At 37.3% G+C, this 27577-nt stretch overlaps 2 long non-coding RNA genes across 2 annotated transcripts; both read left to right on the forward strand.

The window, feature by feature from the left end:
- Positions 1–7364: 7364 nt before the first annotated feature.
- LOC115918259 lies at positions 7365–12951 on the forward strand. The gene is made up of 3 exons (XR_004065586.1): positions 7365–7480; positions 10155–10381; positions 11816–12951. It is a non-coding gene; the product is annotated as an uncharacterized LOC115918259 (long non-coding RNA).
- A 6103-nt stretch (positions 12952–19054) lies between these two features.
- LOC115927363 lies at positions 19055–26445 on the forward strand. Its single transcript, XR_004065587.1, has 5 exons — positions 19055–19179; positions 23464–23554; positions 24041–24177; positions 24997–25113; positions 25867–26445. It is a non-coding gene; the product is annotated as an uncharacterized LOC115927363 (long non-coding RNA).
- Positions 26446–27577: the final 1132 nt, after the last annotated feature.

Genomic DNA, 27577 nt, shown 5'->3' on the forward strand with positions numbered 1-27577 from the left:
CTTATCGTAACAAAACACAATAATAGCTTGATAGAGGCTGTTTTAGTGATACATTAAAAACTTCGTGTTCTTCATTTATTTAAAGGGTGTCGGCAGTGTTTAATAGATATAGTTTAGAAACAGGGAACATGCCAATACCTCGTGAAGTCATTCATGTTAAAAAAAGATACGATACCAACATTACTCATTGTTACCTACAATTAGAAAAAGAAGAGTAGCACCTTGCATGGAAATAAATAAACAGAAACACATTTTATCAAGCATTATTTCTTAGTTTTGTCCTTCTCTTAACAAACAATAGTCTATGAGGATTGTTATGTAGTTCACATGATTTAATTTGTTTTGACATTAATATATTACATGTAATGCAAAGTAATAGTGGTTTTAACAAACTTATGTACATTGGCTGTATATTAGGGCATTATCGTTTTTCACAACAATAATATGTACTGTCTTTTGTGTTCTTGATCCCTTCACTGCTGCCACCGATGTTCGTCAACAGAAAGTAAGTATGCAAGTTAGAGCTAATTATGAATATGTTTCATAAATGTTGGGGATTTTTCTTCGGGGGTTTTAAATATTATATTTTGTGCCATAGTACATAAATCGGACTAAAGAAACGTTCATGAATGTACTCAAGGTCAAAGCCCAACACTGTTTAGTTATTGGATAAAGATTACCACACAATGATGTTACCTAACATCAAGTTGTATTACAAAAAAATATGTGAAGTCTCAGAATGGAATCGGATATAATTCATTCAAAGTGAATGTAAGGTCAACTGACCCTTGTTAACCTTGCATATTTCCAATCGAATTGGAAACAATTTTAAATTCCACGTTGATGTACCAAACATTTATTCAAAACTTGATGCAACAATGAATGAGTTACCTTGAAATATTTAGCGTTGTGCAGTCGACGCAGAATCAAGATTCATAGTGAAAAGACTTTCTCGCTTTACCTCAAGGTGGTGTAGTTTTGATTTAAAAATGAATTTGTTGGCACCCTTCCATATATGCATACAATCTTTGGTTGGTATAATGAAGGCTCCCGAGCAATTAAACACTTCAAATATATAACGGTATATCTGAAAGTAGGAATAATACTTTGCAGAATCTAACCAATAAATAACTTTCCTTTTTTTTCTCCAGACAACATCCATCCAGATGATCCAGTACAACTTCAATGGAATCAGAGGAGGAGGTTGGCTTATCGTCGTCTACAGAGTCAGATTGAACCTGAGGAAGAGATTCTTCCCTGACTAGATATGAATAAGAAGAGGAGGGCGAATAATAATAATTAGAAGATTGTGTGTGTGTTTTTTGTTATACAATAATAAGTTGGTCAGACCTTCAAAATAGCACGGTAACTAGATTTGCTAAATTGAGTGGTGTTATTCGTCGTACTGCTAATACTCGAGATCCAGTAATTAAAAAAAAAAAAAAATTTGCACCATGTCGCTCAATTCTCAACTATAGTGTTCTTGTCTGGCTACCTTCTCAAATGAATAACATTAAATAATTATAAGCAATTCAAAGACACTATTCTGGATTCTCTTCTTTTGAAAATGAAAAGTGTCTTTCAAGTCATAAGCGACTATTTCTTTTCAATTTGCCTCGTACATAAATGTACATAAAACAATTTTTTGTCCAACTGTCTTGTAGTCCAATATGCCTTATTTACATTTCATTTAATACCAATTGGATTGAGATCACATGTTCTTGTTTTAATCACGAAATTGCTTGAAAAAAATGTTTGAAATACTTTTGTTTATTTAAGAAATACACCCTGATAAATAGCTGGTATCAAGAAGGTGTTTGAGCAATTTCCAATTTAAAGTAGGAATGCCATGACTTTGTGAGGTTGTCATCAGTAAAACACAGATCGTAACAATGTAAAATATCTTGCGACGTTCTCTCCAATATGCCATCTACAGCAAATTTCACAAACGTTCATACAGGGGATGTATATAAACAAATTTGCAATAGTTATATTCAGGGCGCATGCATGATTACAATACAGAGAAAATATATATTTCGGATTTTTTTTTAGTAAAGAAAAGATGAGAGAGGACTTCGCAGAATACATTACAGAGTAGGCAATTTGTTTTTGATTGATCAAAACTTTGGAAATTCAGAACTTTCTTATTTTTACATAAGACTCTGCTCAAACTTTTAAATTTCCTTTTTCTTTCATTTGCTTCTGCTTCGATTAAAACCAACGTAATATCACGGGGCCGTTTCATAAAACTTGTCATCAGTGCCAAATGACAGTTGTTGTTATAATCTACTGAAATCCTGGCTTCTGATTGGTTATCAGCAGATTTGTCACTGATTGTTGTCATTTGTCATTGAACAAAGTCTTCGTGAAACGGGTCGGTTGTACTTCTCCTTTATATGCATTTCTCCGTTTATGAGATACTCTCCTCCGTTCATTACCTGGCTTATGTACTGATACTCTTGTTAGGCCATTCGTTGTTGCCTTATGCTGTCATTGTGCTGCTATGCATCCTATGGTACAATCATATTTTAAACAAGATGACAATTTCATATCGCTGCCACATGCTTTGCATTATTCCGGTACATTTCTGTGTGCATACAGGCCTATATAAAAAAAAATGTTTTGGTGGGTGAAGTAGTTATATGTAGTAACAACAACCAATAAGGAGAGCCCATAAGGTTAAATGATTATTTCTTTTGGGCAATCCCCAGGCATTTGTTGTTGATTTGGTTCTGATATGTATCGTTATTATTATCATGAGTTGTGTATGCTTGCATTAGTTATGTGCGTTATCGCTTTGTAGCTGCTGTTGTTAACCCATATATGATATAAATACATACATGCCATGTAGAGTGTCAAAGTAATTAGGCTTTCAGGACCTCAAAGAAGATTATGAAGAAGAGGTACAAGAGTAAGGGGGTGAAAGCAAAGACTGCAACCAGCTCCCCAACTTCATTGCTGCCTTTGTTGACAGGGGTGGGGCGGGGAGGGGAGGAGGGGGAGGGGTGGTGGTGGGGTAAGAATCTCTAGTGTGAACAACTGTTGTTGTTTGTCTTTCTAAGGCATGAAATATTTTATTTTTAAGGGGTTATCGGATACCCACCCACTTTTGCAGAGAAAGTATACATGCCACTTTTAATTCATAATACTATATCATTGGAACGCTAAGTTTGTTATACAAAGTATAATTTATGAAGAGCTTAATTCCAAAAGGAGCTAAATCCACTTTTAGTATGTTCAAGTAAATCACCATTTTATGTTTTACCAATTTCCCTTTAGTTATGTGTTTTCATTTTTGAGTATATGTTATATTAGTTCCCATTGACCAATAATATCTGGTTTCAAACAAATCTACCAAGTATATTTAATTTTTCCTGAATAGTAACTATTCTTTCCATGGATTAAGCTCCTTTTGGAATTAAAGATAATTTTGTAGCAATTTGTTTTATATTTTAAAAATGAAACTTCAGAATGTGATAAAGTGCATATTATTCTTATGTAGGAATAAGTATCTTAAGACAAACAACTACATGTTGATACAAATGGATTTAGCTCCTTTTGAAATCAAGCTCTTCACACATTTATTATATATATGTAACTCACATGTTGACATATAGTCATTAGCGTTTACGAATTTATATTATACCTTACGTGTACATATATTGTTCTTTGTTACTCAGTTATTGTATTTAGGAAATTGTAAACAAAAATTGAATACAACAAGGAAGGCCTCTAGAGACATTTGGATTCTAATAAAGAATGAAACGCGTGATGTAACTTGCACGTGTATGTTAAGTATTTACTAAACTTTAACTGATGAAAAATGTACATTGTTTATCTTTGAATTAAAACAAACCATTTAATAAGGATAATGTAACTTGTACGTAAAGTATTTCTTAAATAACATTGTAAATTGTTCACGTATTGAAACTGCGTAAAATTGTACGCTCTCTTTCTTTTTCAAAAAACAAACAAACCATGAGTCGAAAACATTTTTTTCTATTGTCATGTACCTTGTACGTGTATGTTAAGCATTTTCTAAATAAAATAGTATCCGCTTTTACCAATTCAATCTGTGTAAACTTGTACGCTCTTTGTCTTTGTATTACACATTTTAAAAAAATGTCTGAGTCGAGAAAATTTGATTTTGAACGGTTGCCAAATGTATACGATTTGAATACTAAGACATAAACAAAGAAACACAATTCCAAAAGGCGCTAAATCCACTTTTGGCGTTTTCGAGTAAATCAAGGTTTTCACACAGTTCAAAGATCTACCCCCAAAGATCATTAAAATATTGCTTAAAGAAACCCTGCCATAGTAATTATTTTTTAATATTTTTTTATTTTTTAAATTTGTTCGGATTTAGCGCCTTTTGGAATTAAACAAGGATTTAGCGCCTTTTGGAATTGAAATTTTTGATGTGTCATTCCGCATTTCAATTTTTTGTTTTTTTTGTTTTAAGAATGCTGTTCGGATGTAATAACATACTTCTTTAATTATAATTCAGGGTCTAACACACACATATCTATCCATTTAACACATTGAAAGCCAACATTATGTTGAACATACTTCTCACATCTCGTCATTCTAGACGTTTTCGCTCCACACTAATTTCAATCAAAATGTTACACATTTCGCAAATAGTAAGTACATGGGCAACTTCAATCATAAAAATGTTCTCTCTATTCAACTTGTAAAAAAACACAACCACTCGGGTGACTCAGCACATTTTTGAATTGACAAAATAAACAGGCAGTAAAGACTTGTATTGTGTGAAATTTGAAAATCTTGTAAATTTGCTTTACTCATCATCTCATGTCATAACGGTGAGCTAATTAAGACATACAAGAATTGGCAAGTACTTAAATAATTGGCATACAGTCATTAATGTACAGTTTCTTTAACAATATTATATGAATGTCAACAAGAAGATACCTTACAATGGAAATAATTCATAGTTCACTAATTATCTGTGTGCATGCATTCTGGTTTAGTAAATTTGCATTAATAATTACCAGCGCTACTTACAACAAAATGCATACATGGGTAATAAAATGGGATTTGATTCCAACTGCACTGCTCAATGAATGCACATTTTAGAAGCCTTCTCTGTTCTTGAATTAAATAGTTTAAACTGATCCATTAACTGTGTAAAAGGCATAAGATCAAATGTCAATCTTCATAGGCAACGATGATGCCTTCGTCCTCATCACTCTCTACGTCCATTGAATCAGTAGGCACGCACACCTCTTTGTAAAAGGCACCTACTTCCTGAATGAAGTTGCGTGGCCAATACCCTACTAGCGGGTCCACTTGTAGCTACACCCCCATCGCTCCTAGAAGATTTGCTACATCCCGCTGCTTCAACAATGGGAGCTGATTGACCCGAAGAGTACTCCATCTCTTTCCTCTCTTCAATATGGTGTACTCATCTCCCAGTGCGCTATAATAGGGACTTTTAGATTTGCACGTTGACAGCTTTGACTGCAACGTGTGACGTCATTTTAAGGCGTTGCGCATGCTTCACGTCGTCTCAGTCGGCGATCGAGAATGCGTCAACCTTGATTTTCCTAAATCTAGTACCGGTACTAGTATATGCCGCGTGCGCATAAACTATACAGTTCCTCAGGTAGACAAAGGAACATCCCTTCCCTGCTATTATGTAAAGATGTGTAAAACAGGTGTCACATGCATATTCACCTGTTCTACATATTTTTACAAATAGCAGTGGAGGGATGTTTTACCACAGCAATAGGCCATTTTCGTAATGCAACCAAATTTAATGCATAAGTCTTTGTGTAGTGCCTCAATACAAATTATTTCATTCACCTGATAAGAATAATAGTATTTCAATAGACAGAATCCGAACTGCATACATAAGTTGTTGCCAGGTTGGACAAACATGATGGCTTGGCCTACCTAGCAACACTTAATATATGCAGTTGCATTCTGACTATTGAAATACTATTATTCCTAACAGGTGAATGAAATAATTTGTATTGAGGCACTTCACAAACACTTATGCATTAAATTTGGTTACATTACGAAAATGGCCTATTGTTGAGGGTAGAATGAGGAACTGTATATGTTGTCCTCTTTCTTTGCCATCTGCATGTGTATATCATCGAGTGCAATCTAAAAGATTTCTAATTGTAGTCAACATGAGCAATTAAGTACATTGACACGCATGATCAGTCGGTGTCCGTCGTGTTCTCGTCCACTCAATCTAAAAGTCCCTACTACTTGGCGACAGTGACTGGGGCTGGAGCTGGTCTCACGTAGATGCGTTTGACCTCTGTGATTTTGAATGGCAGGCGTACTTCATTAGGTTGCCCAGACGTTTCCTACCAAGTACAAGGATGGATCTGAATCTTCCGGAGCACACCTCCACATTTTCCCCTTGCTGTGTCGTAATCTGTAAATTAAAAGTGAAACATTGTTAATGGACATTTCCAGCTACCTGTATTATAAATCACAAAAACCGTACATGAAAATTTTTATTTTTGTTGGTTTCATTCAACCTAAATAAACAAGTTTGTAATACTAAGCATAGCCCCCCCCCCCTCCCACCAACTGTCCTTGCCTATACTGCTCGTGCATGTTATATCTACATACAGAATTGCATTGCGCGAGTGCACATTTTTTGGCACAGTGTGACATGCAGTGTATGACACCTGATACCAATAATCGAGCCAGTAAGGTATCGAAGCAGGTGACCCAAAGTCGCTCAGTATATATCAGAGCAGAATATATATTCTGTAACCCAGGTGATATAGTTGCAATAGTAATGTACTGGAACTATATTGTCTCCTGGATTATACTGATGACCCAGTAAGATAGTGTAAAACTAGTCGTCCAGCGCGCGCGCGCTACTCAGCTACTGTAGATCACCGCCTCTGGATTATATTCTGTAACAGTAACTTACTGTGGAAGGCTTGTGCGGAATACGCGTGCGTACCATTAGGCAGCCTATGCCATATTCTGCATGCGCATATGCTCGACCGGCTATAGCGGCGGATCCAAGAGTTTTTTTTTTTAAGGAGGGGCATGAAGTGTTATATCGGCATGGGTCCCGGGGCCAAAGGGCCCCGGAAAAAAATTGAACTATAAGATGCTTTATGGTACATTCTGAGGCATTTCTGAATGCGTAAACTGAACATTTATTTGAAAATTCTGGGCTTTTCCCTGTTTTTTTCGGAAGGAAAAGGGGGCATGCACCCCAACGCTCCCCATGGGTCCGGCCCTGGCAAGGCTAGCTAGCTCGACGCGATCCGGCAGGGCTAGCTCTCTGCAGTAGTACGCCCAGGACTGGCGTCGACCGCCGGCGCCGCCGCTAGACCCGCCAGAGTGCTTAGCTAGATACCGTACCTGCAGCTAGCATCAGCTACAGTTTCAGCTGGTCGGCGCAGCTTTTTAGCCTGGCCTATGCTGCTGGTGGTTCCTTGTCTTCACTCCAAAAATATCTACAATGTATACCGTAAGTTTTAAATATGTCTATAGATATTCATCTTAGAGGAATAATCGATAAGGACTAGCCTAGGCCTAGTCTGATATTGTTTGAAAAACATTTGCCTTTGTATTTCATGAATAGAGTAGTCCCAAATATAAACTTTTCTGTGTGTGATTCCATCGTTATTTGTGTGTGTGTGTGTTGGCAGTTTTTCTACGAAAAAGTGTTGTACAATCAAAATTCATCCAACTTGAGCATACCAAATTCCACTTCACACTCCTATAATTTCAATGCATAAGGTCTAGCCATTAATTAACCGGTATCAACCTCATGAAACTCATTGGATTTTACTAAGTTAAACTAACAAATTACTTTTCCACACACTGGCATGCATGTAGATCTAACAGTTAGGTCTACAAAACGAATACCGGTAGCCTAGATCTAGATCTAGATCTAGAAGTCTAGGCCTACTAAATTATAAATAGGAGAAAATGTAAATTATTGTTCAATTGAATATTGAATATGAATCATTATGATGCTTCAAAATCATAGTTCACACTGCAGTTTAAATAACCTAAAAAAATCAGTTCTCTTATTTAATTTCATGATTCACACTCACAGCTCAAAATCGCGTTGAAAAACTGAAGAAACTGCCCCTTGATTTTATTCCATTGCACTTTGTTTCACTAGCGTTTGCGCATCGATAGACTTTATGATAGACTCTGTCTAGATCAACAGAAAATTCAAAGAAATTTTGGGCAAATCTTGATGAAACTGCGGCTATTTGTGCTGCTCACTCTCCTCATTTGGCATGTTTGGCGCTATAGCCAATGTACTATGTAGGTATTTCATTTAAAATAATTATTATAAAGTCAAAATGACTAGTATATTGTCTACACATTCTTGGCATGCTTGTGAAATATTCCACCACTCATTCAAGGACTCTGCACAGTAAAGCCTAACGGTTCATTGTGCGCAATGCTTGCACATGTTATGTCTGTAGATTTTATAGGCCTACACGAAGAAAAAAAAATGGTTTATTCACAAAATCAGTTGAGGTGCTAGTACGAGAATAAGCATTGTCCGCATAAACGACAATACCCTCGTAAATGCAGACCATTCGCATCCAGAAAATAAGGATCATCCGCATTTTCGTGAAGGATCCGGATTCCCGATCCGCGCGTTGGTGATGCGAAAAAACGGATTCCGCGATGATGCTCCATAATGCATTTTACACTTACGCAGAGACTTTCACGTTATGAACAATAAATCCTAGGGAAGACGGACAACCCATAGAAAGTATAGACGGTGAACTGGAGGTATTTTATTACGTGGAATCCTTTTTTCGCATTAATTGCCAGCACGCGGATCAGGAACCCTGTACCTGCAGAACACCGAAGAAGAAAAAACGTCCGTGAAAATTGCAGACAATCCTTATTTTTTTAGGTCGAGACTTGTCCGCGTTTACCAGGATATTTTTGTTTATGCGGACAATCTTCATTCTCAGACCAGTGCCCCTACTGAAAATGGAAATATTCCTCACATCAATTCCACTCTTAGAGAAATAACTTGGCACAAAGTACCCTGCAGGAAGTCAAGCTAGGGCCATGCAAGGACAAGTAAAAGGGCCACATCCAATCCATTGTAATTTGCAATTATAATTTTTTTTCTTTTTCATAAAGATAAAGAATAATAGGAATAACTCATTGTTTAAAATACACATCACATATGATTTGAACAAAAATACCATGCAAACATTATCTATTTTTCTATTTGGGACTATTAAATGGCAAAATGGAATGATGATGCATTTTGGAGCAGGCAGCATGTTCTTGGCCATCAACACATAATTACCAGGATTTTTCACTGAATATGTTTTAGATGGAATATATTAATTGTTCTTTATGTTATAATTTCATTATATTATAATCAATCAGATTTCATATTTTTCATTGAAATGAGTTATCAATGTAATTTTTTTTGGGTAAAATTGTTTCTTAGGATCATACACTGGCCCAACTTTATTTTTGAAGAAAAAAAATGTTATTGTTTTGGTAATTACTGTTGTAATCTAACAATACGAACAAGCAAAGGGCGTATACAGTAGTACAAAATAAGCACTGACTTGAACAATTCAGGGAAAGCTACATGTATTTATAGTGGGAGGGGGGGGGGGGGTAATGATCCTATGCACCTAATTCTGCATTGGTGTAGTACGTAGTTCCCATCATTTGCTATTTCCCCAGTGGTGTTATAAATTTGCTTGCATCTTCACATTGGAGTGAATGTTGTTATAGGGTTCTATAGACTATTACCCCCCCCCCCCGGATAATCACCCCTGACAATTACCGCAAAAGGACATTTTACCCCCCCCCCCCTCTGAAAACTTAGCCCCCCCCCCCCCAACCCTCAATTGAAGCTGTTATTCAACCCTTACACTGACAGCAGTGATCAAGGTTGACCTCTCAGTCATGAATATAAGCCATAAGGGGGAGGGGGGGGGTTATACTTTGCAACATACAAGTAGGGTGATCCTATACACCCAATTTTGCATCCAGTGGTTCCTATCATTTGTGATTTTTCCAAACATTATTTAAGTCAATTTTATAAATTCGCTTGCATCTTCAAATTGGAGTGATCGAATGCCGTTTTAGCAATATTTTAATTTTATTTTCATATTGCATCTTTTTAATACAAACAGAAAACCTAACATGCTTGAAGATGTAGGAGATCCTCGCTATCCATCCACCTTCGCAGCTTCTTTTGCCTCACAATTACCTCTGTCACAAGTCCTATTAAACACCGTGCCTGATTCGGGTGCAGATGACAGCACTGGGGACACTTCGCCTCAATTGAAGCTGTTATACAACCCTTAGACACAACCACTTGCCTGCTAATTACCTGCTATGAAAGAAATTACATATTGTGGTAAGTACATTAAAGCAGTAATGGGAATGTGGGGCTGTCTCACTGACAGCAGTGATCATGGTTGACGTACTCTCAGTCGTATAATCATCATGGGCGGGGTTCATACGTTGATGCTATACAAGTAGCATGAACCTATACACCTAATTCTACATCCAGTGTTCCCATCATTTGTGATTTTCCCAGAGATTAAGTCAATTTTATAAATTTCCTTGCATTTTCACATTTGAGTGAATTTTGTTTTAGCATGGGGCATGGGGGGGGGGGGGGGTCATACTTTGATGTCATACAAGTAGCATGATTCTGTACACCCAATTCTGTTTTAAGTTTCGTTTATAGATTTGATTGCATTTGACATTCTTGAACATGTACGATATCCTCGCTATCCTTCCACCTTCACAGCTTCTTTTGCCTCACAATTACTTCTGTCACATACAAGTCCTAACACCATGCCTACTTTTGGTGCAGGGAGCCTAAAGGGCATTTCCAATTTCCTTTGGTTGTTGCCACTTTTTGTTTAATGAATGCGTTTTAAGCCTTGTAATTGCGATATCTAAGTAATCATTTGAGGTATGAACTTCAAACCTGCTAATAGTATGTATCACTTTAGGAAGACAATCTGATTATATTTTGGGGTAAGTAGGTCAAAGGTCACATAAGGATTTCTCTTTATGCCAATAGAAAAAACTCTCACATTGTTTAATACAGATAACGTTATAGAATTTACACAATGGAGGGATTTTATTTTTTATTTTTTAATCTCTGAAACCCAAAACTGTACAAAATCCAGGAATGAAAATTTAATCTAATGATACTTTGATCTCAAGATATATGTTTTGGCGGACCCACCTCCCACTAGCATAGAGTGTTGAAAGAGTCACACACTTTTTACAGCAAACGTTATTGTTGAGGCATAACATAAACTGTTTTGCGAGAACGTGCAGTTTTCTTCATGTTGGACTGTTTTCAAGATATGTAATTTTCGATCTTTACCAATTAGTATTGCATCTGTTGGATCATTTAGAAGAAACACCTACTTATGATATTCATATTAATGTTTAAATGTGCCACATCAATCTGTACAAAGTAAAAAGGGTATTTATTCAAGATTAAAATGATAGTGTTTAAGCCTATATTATACACTATTTATTTAAAAAAATCAGTAATGTGAAGATAAGTTGAGGCTAGCAGTCTGCAATACTTTGAAACAGATAAAGTCCTGCAAAGGAAACAAAATAGAGCCTCAAGCACGTTAGGAAAATGTGTGTCGAAGTGTTGAAATGAAAAATTATCTTACAGTAGTCTGATTGGTGTCCCTTTTTTTTATCTCCTTTGCAGCTTTGCTCAAGCTCAGCATCCATTATTACATTATTCCTTCACTTTTTATCAAAATTTAATGAATTTTTTCTTTTCTCTTTTGTTTCTTTTATTTGATAGAGCTACTAGCAAAGGAACAACTTCAACACTGCATCAAATGGCTCGACCAAAGTTATCAGTGGAGCAATATTCACCTGGTTTCCCCAAAACAAAACAGCACATCCCAAAGAATGGTGAACTCCAGTTGAAAAGACATGCGATTCTGAAATAACCATGGGCATTTCAGACATCTTGCGGGAGAATTAAAAGGGGCAAGAATAGTCAGTGATTTAGATACATTTTACCATCATGAGCATTCACTGCATTGCACAGTTTGTAACTGAATAGTTGGAGAGAAACTGGACTCTGTGTAACTATACTAGACATGACAAGTACAGAAGTACTAGCTAGTAATGGACAAGGAATTTTACTCACGTGAGCAGTTCAAAACCGAATCCAAGTAAGTTTTCCTCAAGTGTATCCAACCAGCCCTTCAAATGCTGCACCTAGACCACAAGGCCATCCAAAACTGCACCACTCCGACAATTCTGGGAGTTATATTACAGTCAGATCTCAAATGGAATTTCCAAGTGTTTGATATGATATCAAGTGCCGGCAAGCGACTATACATTTACGACATCTCAGAGTATCATGTGAAGATCTAGCAGACATCTTCTCGACATATCCGATCTTCGCTAGAATACGCTTCTCCAGTTTGGTCCACATCAATTTCCCGAACAGTTATCTTGCAGTCTGAAAATAGTGCAGAAACGTGTCTGCTGTATTATACTTGGATAAGAACAGTTGTATGAAACCACTCGTTTCTCTCCAGAGTCTAACTTCTTGCCGTCTTGCCCTTCTTGAATCCTTTTCTCTCAAACTGTTTAAGTCATCACGAGATCGAATTATGTTCTACCGCCAACTCGTCGCCAAACCTCTTGCCATGAACTCTGAAACTCTCTACACATAACTATACCCTATTGTAGAACTGAGAGACACCACACTTCAATTATTCCCTTTATCGTACGACTCTTTAACAACTAACTGTGATTTTAATTATCTTTGTCATGTTTGTATTTATTTATTTTTGCTTACCATATTATTGTTTTTCATTCTTCTCTTTTCCATTCTTCATTCTTTTATCCTCCCCTCTCATACTCTCATACTTTTTGTCCTTCTCTCTAAATCAGCAATTAAAGTACTTACATGCATTATGATTATTATTACAATTTTGATTAATTACAAAAGAGTCATCTCAGAATGAAGTATCTTTTTAAAGGTAAAGACCAGTATTGGACATGCCCCAATTTCAAAAAATGAAATGGAAACTCTCATTACCAATCATGTAAAAGAATATGTTTTGACTAATACATGTACATGATGATAAAAAATTTGCCGGGAAACCGCCTACTAATTCATATATTTGGTAAATTTGTTTCTCTCGTGGTCGTGTGAGAGATATAGGGTGGTCCCATATACATCTTTCTGTGTATAGTGCTTGTAACTTTACGAAGAATGGGCCAAATTTCTTTTCATTTTGATGATTCCAGAACTTTGCAGATGCTAGATGCTAGATGATCAACATTTTCTGATCGATTCCACAACGTTTCTTTCACAATGCAATCGCATGACCATTACTGGTCTCTACCTTTAATCAATCTTTTTATTCATTATGTTTAGCTTGTAATTAGGTTTTTCACACCAATTAACCAATGTATCGGTTATTACAGAATTTTAAAATCACAATTATAGGCATGTATTTTCTGAGAGGGTGGTGTTGACTTTTTGTGACTGCTTTTATTTGTGTTTGCGATGGGATTTCATTTCTTTCATTACCCATTGTCGGTTTAATTCAAAACTGTATGAGTTTTAGAGCTCAATAAGTATTAAGTCTTATTTAGGTATCAACAAAAGCTACTCTGAACATAATTGTTTGAATATAAGGTTATACTATTTACAATTGCTATACAATTTCTATTTGGAGCATTTTTGGGGTACTAAAGTTCTTGCTAGATGTTAACCCAATGAAAAGTCATGCGTAAACAATTTTCAATATTATTATTCTACTCAAAGAAAAGAACGGGGTGATTTTTTTCCTATTTGTATACCTTTTTTCCTGTGTTTGGTACTAAATTTGTCATTATAGGAAATTTATATTTTTGAAGTCATTGCCAATTTTCATGAGTTCGGCTCATGGTCAATTTTAGTTGAATTGCCCACATTCAAATGTATATAATTCTTTAAAATCATATTGATTTTATTTTGGCATGTATTCTTTGGTAGCAAAAATACACCCATCACATTAGGTAATTAAGCTAAGAGTAATTGCTGGTAAATTTTCGAATTCTCTGGTGTGCAAGTTTTATATATAATCTCTCTATCTTTTATGAGGGAAAAGGTTAAACAAGTACCTACAGTCTTCTCAGAAAATACATAGTGCATGTACAGTGTAAGTTTAACTTAAATAATTGATATTCCTGTTATAGGCAGTTTAAGACTTTTCAACTGATATCTTGTCATGATCTTGGTTTTTGATAATTAATCGGTAGTGTTAATAGTTTAGCATGGGTTGAGTTACTGAGAGGGCACTGATGTCATGGGGGGGGGGGGGGCTGCTGCTCTTATTAATTGAATTAATTGTTTAGACAGATAACTGGAATCTCAAGTTGGAGCATATGTGGGAGGGGTCATGTTGCATTCCTTTACTTTTCTTTTCACTCCTTGATAGAATGTCACATATCATTTCAGATACCCTCCCCCCCCCCCCCTATAGGTATTACTCTCAAGCAAATCAATCGATAGAGGAATGTGTTATTGGGTTAGTTCAGCAATTACATAATGATGCCTTTTGTCTCAAATTTTCAGACTTGTTGGATTGGATAGGAAAGGATCTTAACCCTAATAAGGCCGGGGGGGGGCATTATGGCCCCCCCCCCACGATTTTTCCAATTGCTCGTGAACGCATATGGATGGCGCCCCGCCGCTCGCTGACTTTTTTCTTTCAAGTCTTGCGCAACTTTTAAAAGAATTTTTTTGAAAATCAGACCTACGGTTACAAGGTCACGTGACCTTTTGTCTTTGCATGTCAGCCCGAAAATCGCTCATTTTCGTGATTTGTGTACAAACATATGGAAAAGTCATTTTTCCTAAAAACAGATCAGACATGGGTTATTGGGTCTTGTTTAAAGTTAAGGTGGTTGTTTTGGAAGTCAAAATAGTTGAATTGTAGTAAGAAATGAAATAGAACAACAAAAACAATGAAATACATAAGTTAAAAAACAATGAATACATAGTTAAAAAACAATGAAATAGAACAACAAAAACAATGAAATACATAAGTTAAAAAACAATGAAATACATAAGTTAAAAAACAATGAAATACATAAGAAATTATCAAAACAAGGGATAACATAAGGAATAAGCTGGCTCTTCCGAATTTTTTTGTCGTATTATTATTCAGAATGGTCTAATGAATGTATGCAGTGAAAAAGAATGCCTTGATATGAATAATATATGATTTATGGGTAAAAATGTGATTTGTATGACTTTATTTGCATAAATTACCATAAATATGCAAATGAGTGCATTTTTCAAAAAAAAATTGAAATTATCATATTATTCTATATACTTCACTTGACAGGCGTGCAAATTTTCGCGGCGATCGGCCGCTTCGCGGCCGAGATCTTAAGGGGGGCCATAATGCCCCCCCCGGCCGTACTAAGACCTCAAATAGCCCGGCCTTATTAGGGTTAAAGAAGTATAGTTATTTTGGCTCTATGTTCTCCAGTTTCGCTCTGATGACTGCGAGGTTAGGTCTTTTGTATGTCTTTTTTGAGAGGCATGTGCATTAGTCTTTTCTCTCTTTCATAGTATATTGACATCTTTATATTAATTGCAATCATGTGATGTGTAATAACGAGTACATTTGTAGGTCCTATTATCATTCGTTTTTTTCTTTGGTGATGGATCCTTTCTCTGAATGCAATTTGTACTTTTTTTGCCTGTATAAACATCTATGTGTTTTTACATTTGTTGTTGTTCAGCTACCCTAAATACCCGACGTTATATTATTACCAAGAATGTGTTTCTTCTAACAATATTGACAGAAGAATTATATCTTTAATAAACGATTTTATCAGTATTGCACTAGATGTACTTCAAACTGGATGAGATTTATTCTTTTGCAATTTCATGTCTTTGAATTGTTCGTTTGTGCCATTAAGTCAGTGTAGACAGACGCGGATCCACGTGGCAATTTTTCGGGCCCGGCTCCCCCCCCCCCACCCCCTAGTCTAAAAAATGTTTAAAAAAATAGGATAATAACGTATATTTAACCTTTTTTTAAACAAAAACAAAAGCGGCGCCCCCCCCCCCAAAAAAAAAAAAAAAAAAAAAATTGCGCCCACACCAAAACAAAATATTACACCCCCCCCCCCTGCGTATTCACCGACTGGATGAATCGCTGCTAAATATTTTCTCACGAATTGGGCCCCCAAAAAATATATTAAAAACAATATATATATGTGCTCTTACCCCCCCCCCCCCCCCCCCCCCCGCCGCTTATTAACAGCCGGCTGAGTCGGCGCTAAATTTTCCCTCTAAAACTGTACCAAAAAAAAAATGTTCTTCTACACCCAGCGCCCCCCCCCCCCGTTTTTTTCATTTTTCACCGGCCGGCTTAGTCGGCGCTAAATTGTTTTCTCAAGATTTGCCCCCCCCCCCCCCCCAACTCTTTTCGCCAGCTGGATCCGCCCCTGAGTGTAGACGCCACATACTGTGCCTTGGTGTGATTAAGAGAGACTTGATGTGAAATGGGTTGTTGAGATTTGGAGAGGGAAGTCCTGGTCCATCATATTACGAGAAACCGGTAGGACGCCGCTAAAGTAAAGTAAAAAATATTTGGACTAAGGGCTGTGAGATTCCGAGAAAAGTAAAACATCTGCTCAGAGCTAGATTATATTCTGGATCTCCACAGAAACATGATAGCTGTTCAAAACACATCGGTGTTCTCTACTCTATGTCGCAAATTGGGAACTAGAAGGGCATTGATATAACCTGTGATTTCACTGCATGTCATGAAAACCCTCTTATGTAACAACAAAATCAAAAACTATATTCCAGGGCCAAAATTGTCAAGCTTTTCATTACAATGCTGCCCCTCCCCTCATCACTCTTACAATGTACGTTTTATAAACTGATGCACAATATTTTGTCAAATCCTATTTTTCACATTTTCCTGCAATGCCCCGTTAAAATTAAAATTACATCTATGATTTAAGACATTCAATATATCTTACTAAGGCAATTCTACTGAATGTATGGGCATGGCTACATTTTATTTTCAATAATCTATAATCATTTTTTGTAATTCTCCTTGATAAATTTCCTAAATTGTTACACGGTTTTAATATAGTTTGTAGATAATCCGTCTTATATTTAAAAGGGGGGCAGTGGCTACAAGAAGCCTCCATTGACAAAACATGGCAAACATATTAAGAACAATGCGCTATTTAAGCACATTTTCCGTTTAGGGACAAACATTTGAATCCAATCAGTTGTAAGACCAATTTGAAAGAAGGTTGAATGCACACGAAAGGAATCTAGCTGCAAGAAACCTCTATATTGACCAGAAAAAAAGCTGACATAAAAGTAAAGTGCAATATTATTAGGTACGTCGATACGAGGATAAAAGCGAGGGCGCTCTTCAAAATAGATTAGGTTAATTAATTTTTAAAATATGTTTTTAATGTAACCGTGTTTCAAAAATTGATTCTAAAAATATGTAATGGCATGAACTATCACTCTACAAAGTTTGAATCATCAATTCAAAGCGCAAGACAAAAAGTTGAACAAACTACCTAAACAGGACAATAACACCATCTCGAACTATAAACCTTCGTACATACACATTTTGCCATTCAGGATGGATCCCATTCGTGACAGATTGTGTGGAAATCGATTTACACGTCGTGTATTTTACATGCAGGAAAGGGTGTATCACGCCGTTTAATTCCGTTTAATTAAAGGTAGAATTTGCGTAGCAATTAGACGAATTCAGATTTTTTTTCCTGCCATTTATTTATTATGCAGTTCATATGCAAAGTTGAACCTAATACGTTCTTATGTCTTTCCATAATACTTAGTGTAAAACTAACAAAATTATACACATTATGTGGTGAATATTCTAACACAAGAAATCTATAGAAGATTATAGCTGCAATATGTGACAAATAGATGTAAGAGCTGTTGTGTGTGTAGGAAGTTTGCCACTGCTTAGTGTGTATAACATGAAACTATTTAAGTTGTATGATTATTGGATATCACGATATTAACAATGTTTATGTATACCCATTTCATGTTAAATAAATCATTCGCATAATAGGACTTTATTTAATCCTGCAGTCGTTTTAGAACAATGAAACCTTGGTATTCATCTATATGGTATAGATTTGGGCTTTTTTGGTTTACCTTGCATATGTTATTATTCATTATCTCCATATGTTTTCTTTTAATGCACCCCCTCAATAAACTTTATTTTCAGCACAATTAACTTTGAGGTATATATATGCTATTATGTTTCTTGTAAATTGATCCTCAGCATGAGTGTTCAAGCAGTATTAATTCTGGGGCGATGAATTGTAGTTCCGCTATTCAATTTTGTTTTTAAATACATAGGAGACTACAAAGTTTTAATTTGAAAAATATATATTCAATATGTCTGATCTGGCGAGAGCATAATTTAACCAAAACTGTCAAATGGTGCGAACTGAATTGAAGTGACATAAAAGCTCCAAGCCTCAAACATATGGTTTATTATCATTATTGTAAGTTTTTATTGTTTTTATTATTATCATTATTATTACTATTATTATCATTATCGTTATACTGACCTTAGTTTCACTGTATAGTCTAATTGAGCTGTACCTCTGCACCATCTAACATTCTTCTGAATTCGACTTAATTGGCTTATGAAGATAATTGTTTCCCTTTGAAACAGAACTTTAACAAACAAAACTGCCTACAACTTAAATGACAACGTGATCGACACAAAGCAGTCGTTGACAATTGCGGATATTTTCTTTAAGAACAGCTACCAAGGGGTAGCGTCTGAATAGTCTTGTTCAAGACTCAAATGCACCAGATGTCTTAAGAGACTCGAATATATCCGCAGCATTGAACTCAGAATCGAATTAATATTAAAAAAATTGTTATTTATAACACATTTAATTAAGAATTCAATCTGCGATAGAAGTAAAAATCCGTTTCATAAAACAAATAACAAGTTTATATAGTCAATAATGTATTGATAGTTCGCGAACGAGTCTAATTGCACTGTCGCACTCTGCGCCTATGTACACAACCACAAGGCTAAATATAGACCTTATCTGTGACAATGAACCTAACAGGCAACTTCGGTGCTGGACACGGTTTTCTGTAGAAATCCTGTAAGTACATGTCATATTTATTCCGTAATTTCGTATTCATAAGGTGATATTTATGTGTTTTTTGATATTTGAATACTTTCCGGAGGTTAAACAAAGATTGATCCTGAGAGTTAGAGGTCGTGTGTGAGTAGCCGGGGCGAGTGCATGAGTAGGCCTAGACTAGGCCTGATTGGGGTGTGCATGTGGACCATTACACTAGGGTCTAGATTTTACTACTTACTAGACCTCTAGCTATAGCTACGAATAGTGCAATGAAATGGTTCTTTGCAAGGGTGGTGACTCTCCTGTACACGGGGCCTCCATTTAACGTCCTATCCTGTTTTCCACTTGACATAACCTGCGCCTATGAACAAGGGAAGGGGAACGTTAACACACTTCAGTCATCCGCCTGGGTTGGGGTCGAACCCGGGATCTCCCTTCTTAGATCTAGACTAGACGTGACCTATATCTTCATGTTTGCTTCGACAGGCAGACGCTTTACTAACTGAGCAAACTCGCCTCCTGCATCCTGGCTGTGTATTAAAAGCTGTGCTGTTGATTCTCAACATTTCACACAGCACTGTACAAAACTCAGCTGATTTCACTCAAAATTCTAACTTTACTTAGATCTAGTGACAATTGATGACACCCCTACTACTAATACTAGGCTACTAGTCTAAAATAGCAGTAAAATATAATTTACAGAAGTTAGAAAGAATAATTTAAAGATTTTAAGCGTGGGCTTACTGTCAAAATTGCCAATCAGCCACTTCGCATCGTCTTTATTGCGTGCATTCGTTTGTTAGGTGTGTATGGACTATTTGTGTGTGCAATTCTGCCTATTAAAGTATTAACACGTAGTGCAGTGCTAAATAGCTAAGGTCAATACGCATTAGCATTGACTCTCTATCCTGCCCCCCCCCCCCCCATTTCGAAAACGGAGGGATACCATGCGTGCTACCAAAATGTCCGGTAACGGGGTACTTTTTGTGCGACAAGGTCCGGCCCGAGAATTCTAAAAAAAAGGGGTGTATTTGACTTTTCACCTCGGAGATTTCTTTAAGAAGGGGGTGTTTTTTCTTTTTTCTCTCATCTCTTTGGACTCCTGAGAAATTAAAAAAGGGGATTATAAAATATCTCGAACATAGAAAAATCGATCAAATCCAGGGATCGATGTAGACTGTTTTTATACTGTAGTCTATCCTAATTCACACACAGCTGCATTACTATCCTGGCTGTGTCCTGTGTATTGAACCTATATTCTCAACATTTCAAACACCACTGTAAAAAACTCAACTGATTTCACTCAAAATCAGTACTTTAGTTTAGTGACGATTGATGATACCTAAAATTAAATAGCAGTAATTACTGATTCATTAAATCTAAAGAGTATCTTTACGAGGATAAAGTACTTAATACAGAGTTTGATTACAAAGTCATTCATTATGACAGGTACAAACATTAGTAGGCCTATGTGAAAGGACACAGTTATGCAGGCACAGGTGATGTCAGTTAAGAATAATGGAAGGCTTATTTCTAACTAAGTCTCAATATCAGGCACTAAATTAATTATTCGGTAGTGATATATTATGCAGATAAGTGAGCATAGAACTAATTTGCAGACTTTGTTTATTCTTACAAGGTACATGTATGAATGAAAACAGGAGCACAGAAATTTTGTATGTATTCCATGTGCTAAATGTACGTAATGCAGGCTAAGTTCTTTGGTGTATTCCCTGGGTGTGTGAGCCAACCAGTAATGACAGCTTATCTGAGTAAAGGGGGGGGGGGGGGGGGGGGTTGGTCTGCTTTTTCTGAGATAGGGGGTTCATTGAGCAGTGTTCCGGATTTAGGGGGGGGGGGTCTCAAAGGCAGGAAAAGCCCGCATAAGGGGCGTCCAGAAATTTTGGCAGTCCTCAGATAGGGGGTGCTTTCAAAAAGAGGGAACAAGCATATGTGTACCCTAAATAACACTGAGGGGGGGGGGGGGGGGGTTCTCTATCAGTCTTAGACAGAAATAACCGTCTGATATGGGTCATTTCTTTAATAAAACTGACATTTGTTGACATTCCCCATACACAGATCGTAACCCAGGCGACTCACACAGGGGGGGGGGGGGGGGGATAGATTGAGCCTATTCTGTACCTCTTTTTACTCTGAAATCTGCTCCCCCGATTTTCTATATTTAGATCTAATTTTCTGATTTATAAAGCAAATAGAAAAAAAGCTAGACCCTATGTATATTTTTCTCCTATTCACAGTTATTTGTTATGACTTATTTTCAAAGTGAAATTTACGGACTTACATGTACAGTACGTGTATGAGTTATCCAATTTTGATTTCAGAACCGTGAAACGGTACCTTCATGCATTCATTCTGGTAATCTATGACATGACCCGGCCGATATATTTCCGGGTCAACCTACCAAACATAGCCAATGGCCAATCAGAGCACTCGTTTAATATTGGGTTTATGAATATGCATACGTCACTGGGTCAAGACGGGCTGACTCGTACGTACGTAGCTATTGGACGTTCAAAAAGAAAAAATGAATATTCATCATCTAAAAACCAGGTGGCTGACAACGAATCATGTTGACTACGAGACTTTCTCGGATTAATCATTATCCCCTAGCAACGAAGTTGGAGGGGATATAGAAACACTGCCGTCCGTCCTTCCGTGCGTTCGTCTGTCCGTAACAATTTTGGATTCCGATCAATAACTTCGGTAATGTTTGACGGATTTTAATGAAATTTGATATGAAGGTACATGATATCAAAATACAGGCTAAGTTAAATTTCCGAGTATGTAGGTGAAAGGTGAAAGGTCATATCTCATTAAATATGCAAAAGCACCTAATTATATATGTGAAAATGTGGTTAACTTCCTTGCCTAGTAATATAATAGTATAGTCCAATGGAGGTAACTTGTTCTGATGTACATGTATATAGGCCATTTGTACCCTGCGAGGGGATGCTACGCTTTGCGTTGACTTGTTAAAGTAGGATCTAAATGAGCAAGCTATCGTAAGTCAAAGTAGATATTTCTGTGTTATTTTTTATTTGTTAATATAATCAAATGTAATTTTACAGCCAAAGTGAATATATGAGGATGTAAAGAGTAAAAATCTTGTTGCATATCTCATCGCGGTCCTGCCGAACCAAACCATTTGTTCCACTCAGTCACCATAGGACGTACTTCAGTCTATGTATAGAGGCGGTCAGATGAGCCAGATGCAATTTCAGCAGAACAACCGTCGATATCAGAGACTGAAGCTTTCGGTCTATATCAGTCTATGCTTTGCTGGAGTGGTATACTGTAGTAGTAGATCTACTGTCATCCGTTGCTGTTATCCGGACTTGGCTGTCGATTTAATAAATTTAGAATTGAAAAATTTCATTTTATTTCAAGGGCAGGCTAAGCTGTAAGCAGCCAAAACAACAACTCCTGCAATAAACTGCAAACCCCCAAACAGTGTTTAGATTTCACTAACACCATGCTATACATGTACGTGCTTCAGAGAGCTCCGCCTACGGCCTCCGAAGGGCTTCGGTGACGGAGCTCCCTGGAGTAAAGATTTCACTAGACTTTAGTTAAGTTAGAATTAAAATAGAAATGTAAATAATCTAGAGTCTAGTTGGTAGACAGTAGGAGGACTAGGAGGCGATTTGGCTCAGTCGGTAAAGCGTCTGCCTGTCAGCCCAAAGATCTTGGGTTCGAATCTCACCCAGGCGGATGACTGAAGCAAGCGTTGTGTGTTAACGTGCCCCTCCCCTTGTTGTTTCATAGACGCAGGCTATGTTACATGGAAAACAATCCGTCTCTCGGATAGGATGTTAAAAGGAGACCCCGTGTACAGGATAGTCACTACCCTTGCACGTTAAGAACCCACGGCACTATTCGTATAAGAATAGGGGAAAAACCTGGTGTAGTGGTCTACCTGCACACCCCACTCAGGCCGAATATATATATATACATGTATATACGGCATCTGCAAGAATCTTCAGTACCGGTATTGAAGGATAGGAGGCAGATTATCTTCAAGAAGGAGAAGAAGTATACTGCACTCTGCAGTGTAGTGTAGTCTAGTGCCTAGTCATGCTAGTGGTTTCTAAATTTATTCTAGAGTATTGATCTTTTTTTGGCGCAGTCTTGACTCTATGTCTCTTAGTTTACGTCAAGACTCTGTCTCTGCTCTCAGTCTTTAGACTGCAAACACTGTAGCAGTGACTGTTGTTTTCAGTCACTGAGTCTGAATGTGAACCTAGCTATTTTAAGAATAAATTTTCCCCTTCTCTTTTACAGGAAATATACAGTGTATTACCATATGCTTGCTTCTTTGAGTATGTGCCTGAAACAAGAATGTCCTGGAGAAAACAGACCACAACAAGAAAAGGTAATTTTTTTTTTTTTTTTTTATTTTTTTTTTTAACTTGGACTTTTTAAAACTTGACCTGTTTAGTTTGTCAAGTAAAAGGAAATTTTTAAATGGGTGAGGGCATTAAATAAGGCCAAGTTGGAGGGGTGTGCAAAGGGCTGGTATGAGAAGTATCGATTCAGGGGTGGCTACATGGTATGTGTGCAACAAGATGTCTACTAACAAGTTGCTGTAGTGTTTATTTAAAGTGTATTTTAACTTCCAATATATATTTTTTATAATTAACATTTGAAGGCCTTGAAGAAGGGATGGGGGGGGGGGGGGGGGGGGGAGTCCTATACACGAAACAGAATGACAAGCAAAAAGAAAATAATTGACCTTCATATTTTGCTGAAAAAGAAAGTAAACATTGAAGACAATTGAAGAAAAAAAAATAATGCAATTTTTGTGTATTCTTACATATTTGGTTAATATTTATTGAATATTTTTATAATTCGGTTCCAGGGATGGAGAGGAAGGGCTTGCTGTTGAGAGATCATGGAGTGCCTTGAGGTTCCACCTTCAGTCTTGATGTTCTGCCCCTTACCTCAAAGCGATGGCCTCTTGTGCCTGGCAATATATGAGCGAAGCACAATGGACTGGTAATTCATAATGCATATTACAATGTTTTTTTAACAAATCAGGGAAAGAAACAGAGATAAATTCATAGCATATGAGTCTGTCATGGCATTTTTAGTAACTCAACATTTGCTCCTGCAACGACTACTCTAGGCTTTATTTTGTCAAAGGTGTAGGGTTAGACTGAGGGTTGGAATTGTGATTAAGGTGGTTTAGGTTTAGGGTTAGGCCTAGGGATGAAGTTTAATAGTGGAGAAAAATTATGTGAAGCAATTGTCTCAGGAGAAGGTGTTGTACAACTGGATTTTCCAGGTGCTGGTGGAGCTGCATGTATCTTTTACTCATCAATGGTAGTTTTAAAATCTTCCTCTGTATTGTGAAAGCAGAAACGTGATGTAGAGTGGAAGGGAAAAAAGTATATAACACAGTATCATTTACAATAGATTTTATAAAGTAAAAACACACTGGCCTGCAGTTTGTGAAACATGTAGCACTGTATTACCAATTAAAAGAATTCAGCGATTTTTACAACATGCTCTATTGGCATTTATGTACTGGTTATGTTGTAACACAAAATGAATTCTTAACTTTAATCCTGAATCCATTGCTAAACATAATGTCAACCCTAAATGTATTAAACATTGCCAGACCCAATTTCGGGCTACCCTAAATCCCTTTCTACATACCAGTATTGTTCAAAGTTTTATTTATTACACCCTTACTGCGAGTTATAGAAATTCTGCAAGAACCCTACCCTGCTGTTCGCTTTATAATTAGTACTGTACATTGCTTTCATGAACATGCCATAAAAGTGAGTTTATTTTATGTCTCTATACAAACAGGTGCCTGTACATGTAATGTATTTCATGCAAATGAACGGTAGAATGAGAAGCTCACGATGATATGGTAGACAAGGACCTTGCTGTCTAAAGCTTGGAGGCCAGATGACAGTGTCTGAAGTAAGTCGCCCCATAAAATAGCGAGAACTTTTTGTTGCAATTGTTAACCAACACATCCTTACCACATGCAACCCATCCCACTTTCACAATATATTTTCTTAACAACAGTAACCCAAGTTCAACGTTTGGATTGGTGATTTTAAACAAAAATGGGGGTGGTAGGGCGGTCAGCCTGGCAGTACAAGATCTAATTATGTCATATGGCTGTATCTTGGATGTCCTGGAGGTAGTTGCCCGAGAAGTGTGATAAAGAAAAATATGTTTGCATACTAACAGTAAAAAAAAAAAAAAAATGATTGGACACCTTTGGTTGTAACAACTCAGATCAGAATGAGATTTTTACACTGTAAAGTTGCCGGTGTCAAGTATTTTTGGAATTCAATTCTATGATTTCTCTGTGAATGCCATTTTAAAAACAATGGTCTGAATGTTTAGTTAGATCTTTTACACAAACGTAGTATATTAGTAATGAAAGGCATGTTTGGTAATACAGTAATTTCATTTCAGACCATGAAGACCATGTATTATTATAATTATCTGGGATGTGTCGTTGGGCTGATAATCATGGAAAATAAGGAATGTACTCCTGTCGAGCAAACAATATGTTTATATAAAACGAATAACTCTTTGGAGATTACTTACTAGAAGAAGTAGAACAAGAAGAAAAAGAAGAAGAAATACACTGATGATTACTTCCTTTACTTCCTAAAGTTGTATACTATTTGAAAATAGTTTATATTTATTCATGAACAGCCGGCTTGTCAGAATTGCGTACAAGGATGCCATTGGACTTTTCTGTACTAGTAGCTGAAGGGGAGCAGTCACCAGAAGGAGCATGCAACTCCAAAACAATGTGGATACTTCTACCGAGTTCATCTCAAGAATCGAGATGTGACAGTGGATGTACATGTAGAGGGGTTTGTGACCCTTCTGACTGTGGACTACTTGCAATACACATAAACTCAATCAATGGATTGTAGAGGAGTAATGGTGGGTCCGGTGAGCTCAACTCTGGAGGTTAAGTTCGGAAAATTAATAAAGTTCCTTTTAATATGGTGTATATGGTTCCAGGGATTAATTTGACGCAATGCCTCGTAGTGACACGCCCTTTTAAGGGGCAACACACGTGTCAGAAGGTATAAAATGGGAAGCAGTTCCTGAATTGGCACGCGCTTTTACTTTTCGGATGACTTCCTCATTTTGTTTCATACCTCATTTCCTTTGCCGCCATGAGGTGCTAAAGTTTTAGCAGAGTTGGGGGCTTCCATCCCATAGATGTGACTTTTCATGATTAAATGTAATAAATTGTAATAAAGTTACTATCCACTTCAACATTTGTCGAGAATTTTATTTCTTTGTGTGGACTTTGTTCTTCTCTGGAACGCGATTTGGGCAGTGTGATAGGCGGCCACCGGCCACTCAGTTGCCAGGGCTGTTTCATATATAAAGAATGTGTGAAGACAAGCGACTGCATTATAAGCTCAGCATGATCAGTAACATTGATTCCTTTTATGAGGAAATTTAAATTTTTGTTCCTCCCAACCATGAGTTGTACATATTCTTTGATTCGGGGAGGGGTTGGTGAAGAGGGATAAGTGCCCCATATTTTGTATTGTAACAGGTTTTGTTTTCTACATAAGGAGACAAGGATAATATAGTAATATATCACCTATATCAACACGATGAGCAAGACGGCAAATGAGGCGATAGAATGAGTTTAGAGAGGGTGGGGAAGGAGGATCGAGAGAATAGAAGGGGATGAGGTGAGAAGGAGACTGAGTGTGGAAAACAGAATTGGAGGGGTAAAGGAGGGCGGGAGCAGGAGGTAGAAGAGAGAGGTATATAGAGTAGAATAGGGAAGAAGGGAGGAGATGGATTGAGTGAGGAAAAAGAGGATGAAATGGGGAAGAAAATGGAGGAAGGGCTAGAAATGAGTGGGACAATAATAATGATATATGCCCGATATATGATGTTAGGCTGAAAGAGGAGGAAGGCCAAGAAATGGGAGTTGATATAATATACAATGAGAAGACTCTGTGAAAGCAGGGGGAAAAAGAGGAATTAAGGGGGGGGGGGGGGGGGGTTAAAGGGAGAACAGAAAGTAGAGGAAACAGAGAGGAATGGTGGAGCCGAGAGAGCGAGGTTAGAGAGGGGCAGTGGCGGATCCGGGGAGGGGGGGGGGGGGGGCGTCCCTTCAAAAATAAAACGTGTAAAAACACGTCAATTTAACCTTTTGGGGAGATGCCCCACCCCCCCCCCTGGCGCTCAAGGGGGGGGGGATTTAGAGGGCCCCCCCCCCAAAAAAAATGTGGTCACTACCCACTAATGGGAGGACAAAGGGGGAAAGTAGAGGAAACAGAGAGGAACGGTGGAGCTGAGAGAGCGAGGTAAGAGAGGGGCAGTGGTGGATCTGGGTGGGGGGGGGGGGGGGGCATTCCCCTCCCCCCTTCGTAAATAAAAATGT

Source organism: Strongylocentrotus purpuratus, unplaced genomic scaffold (genome assembly GCF_000002235.5).
Source record: "Strongylocentrotus purpuratus isolate Spur 01 unplaced genomic scaffold, Spur_5.0 spur5_scaffold_20, whole genome shotgun sequence".
NCBI lineage: Eukaryota > Metazoa > Echinodermata > Echinoidea > Camarodonta > Strongylocentrotidae > Strongylocentrotus > Strongylocentrotus purpuratus.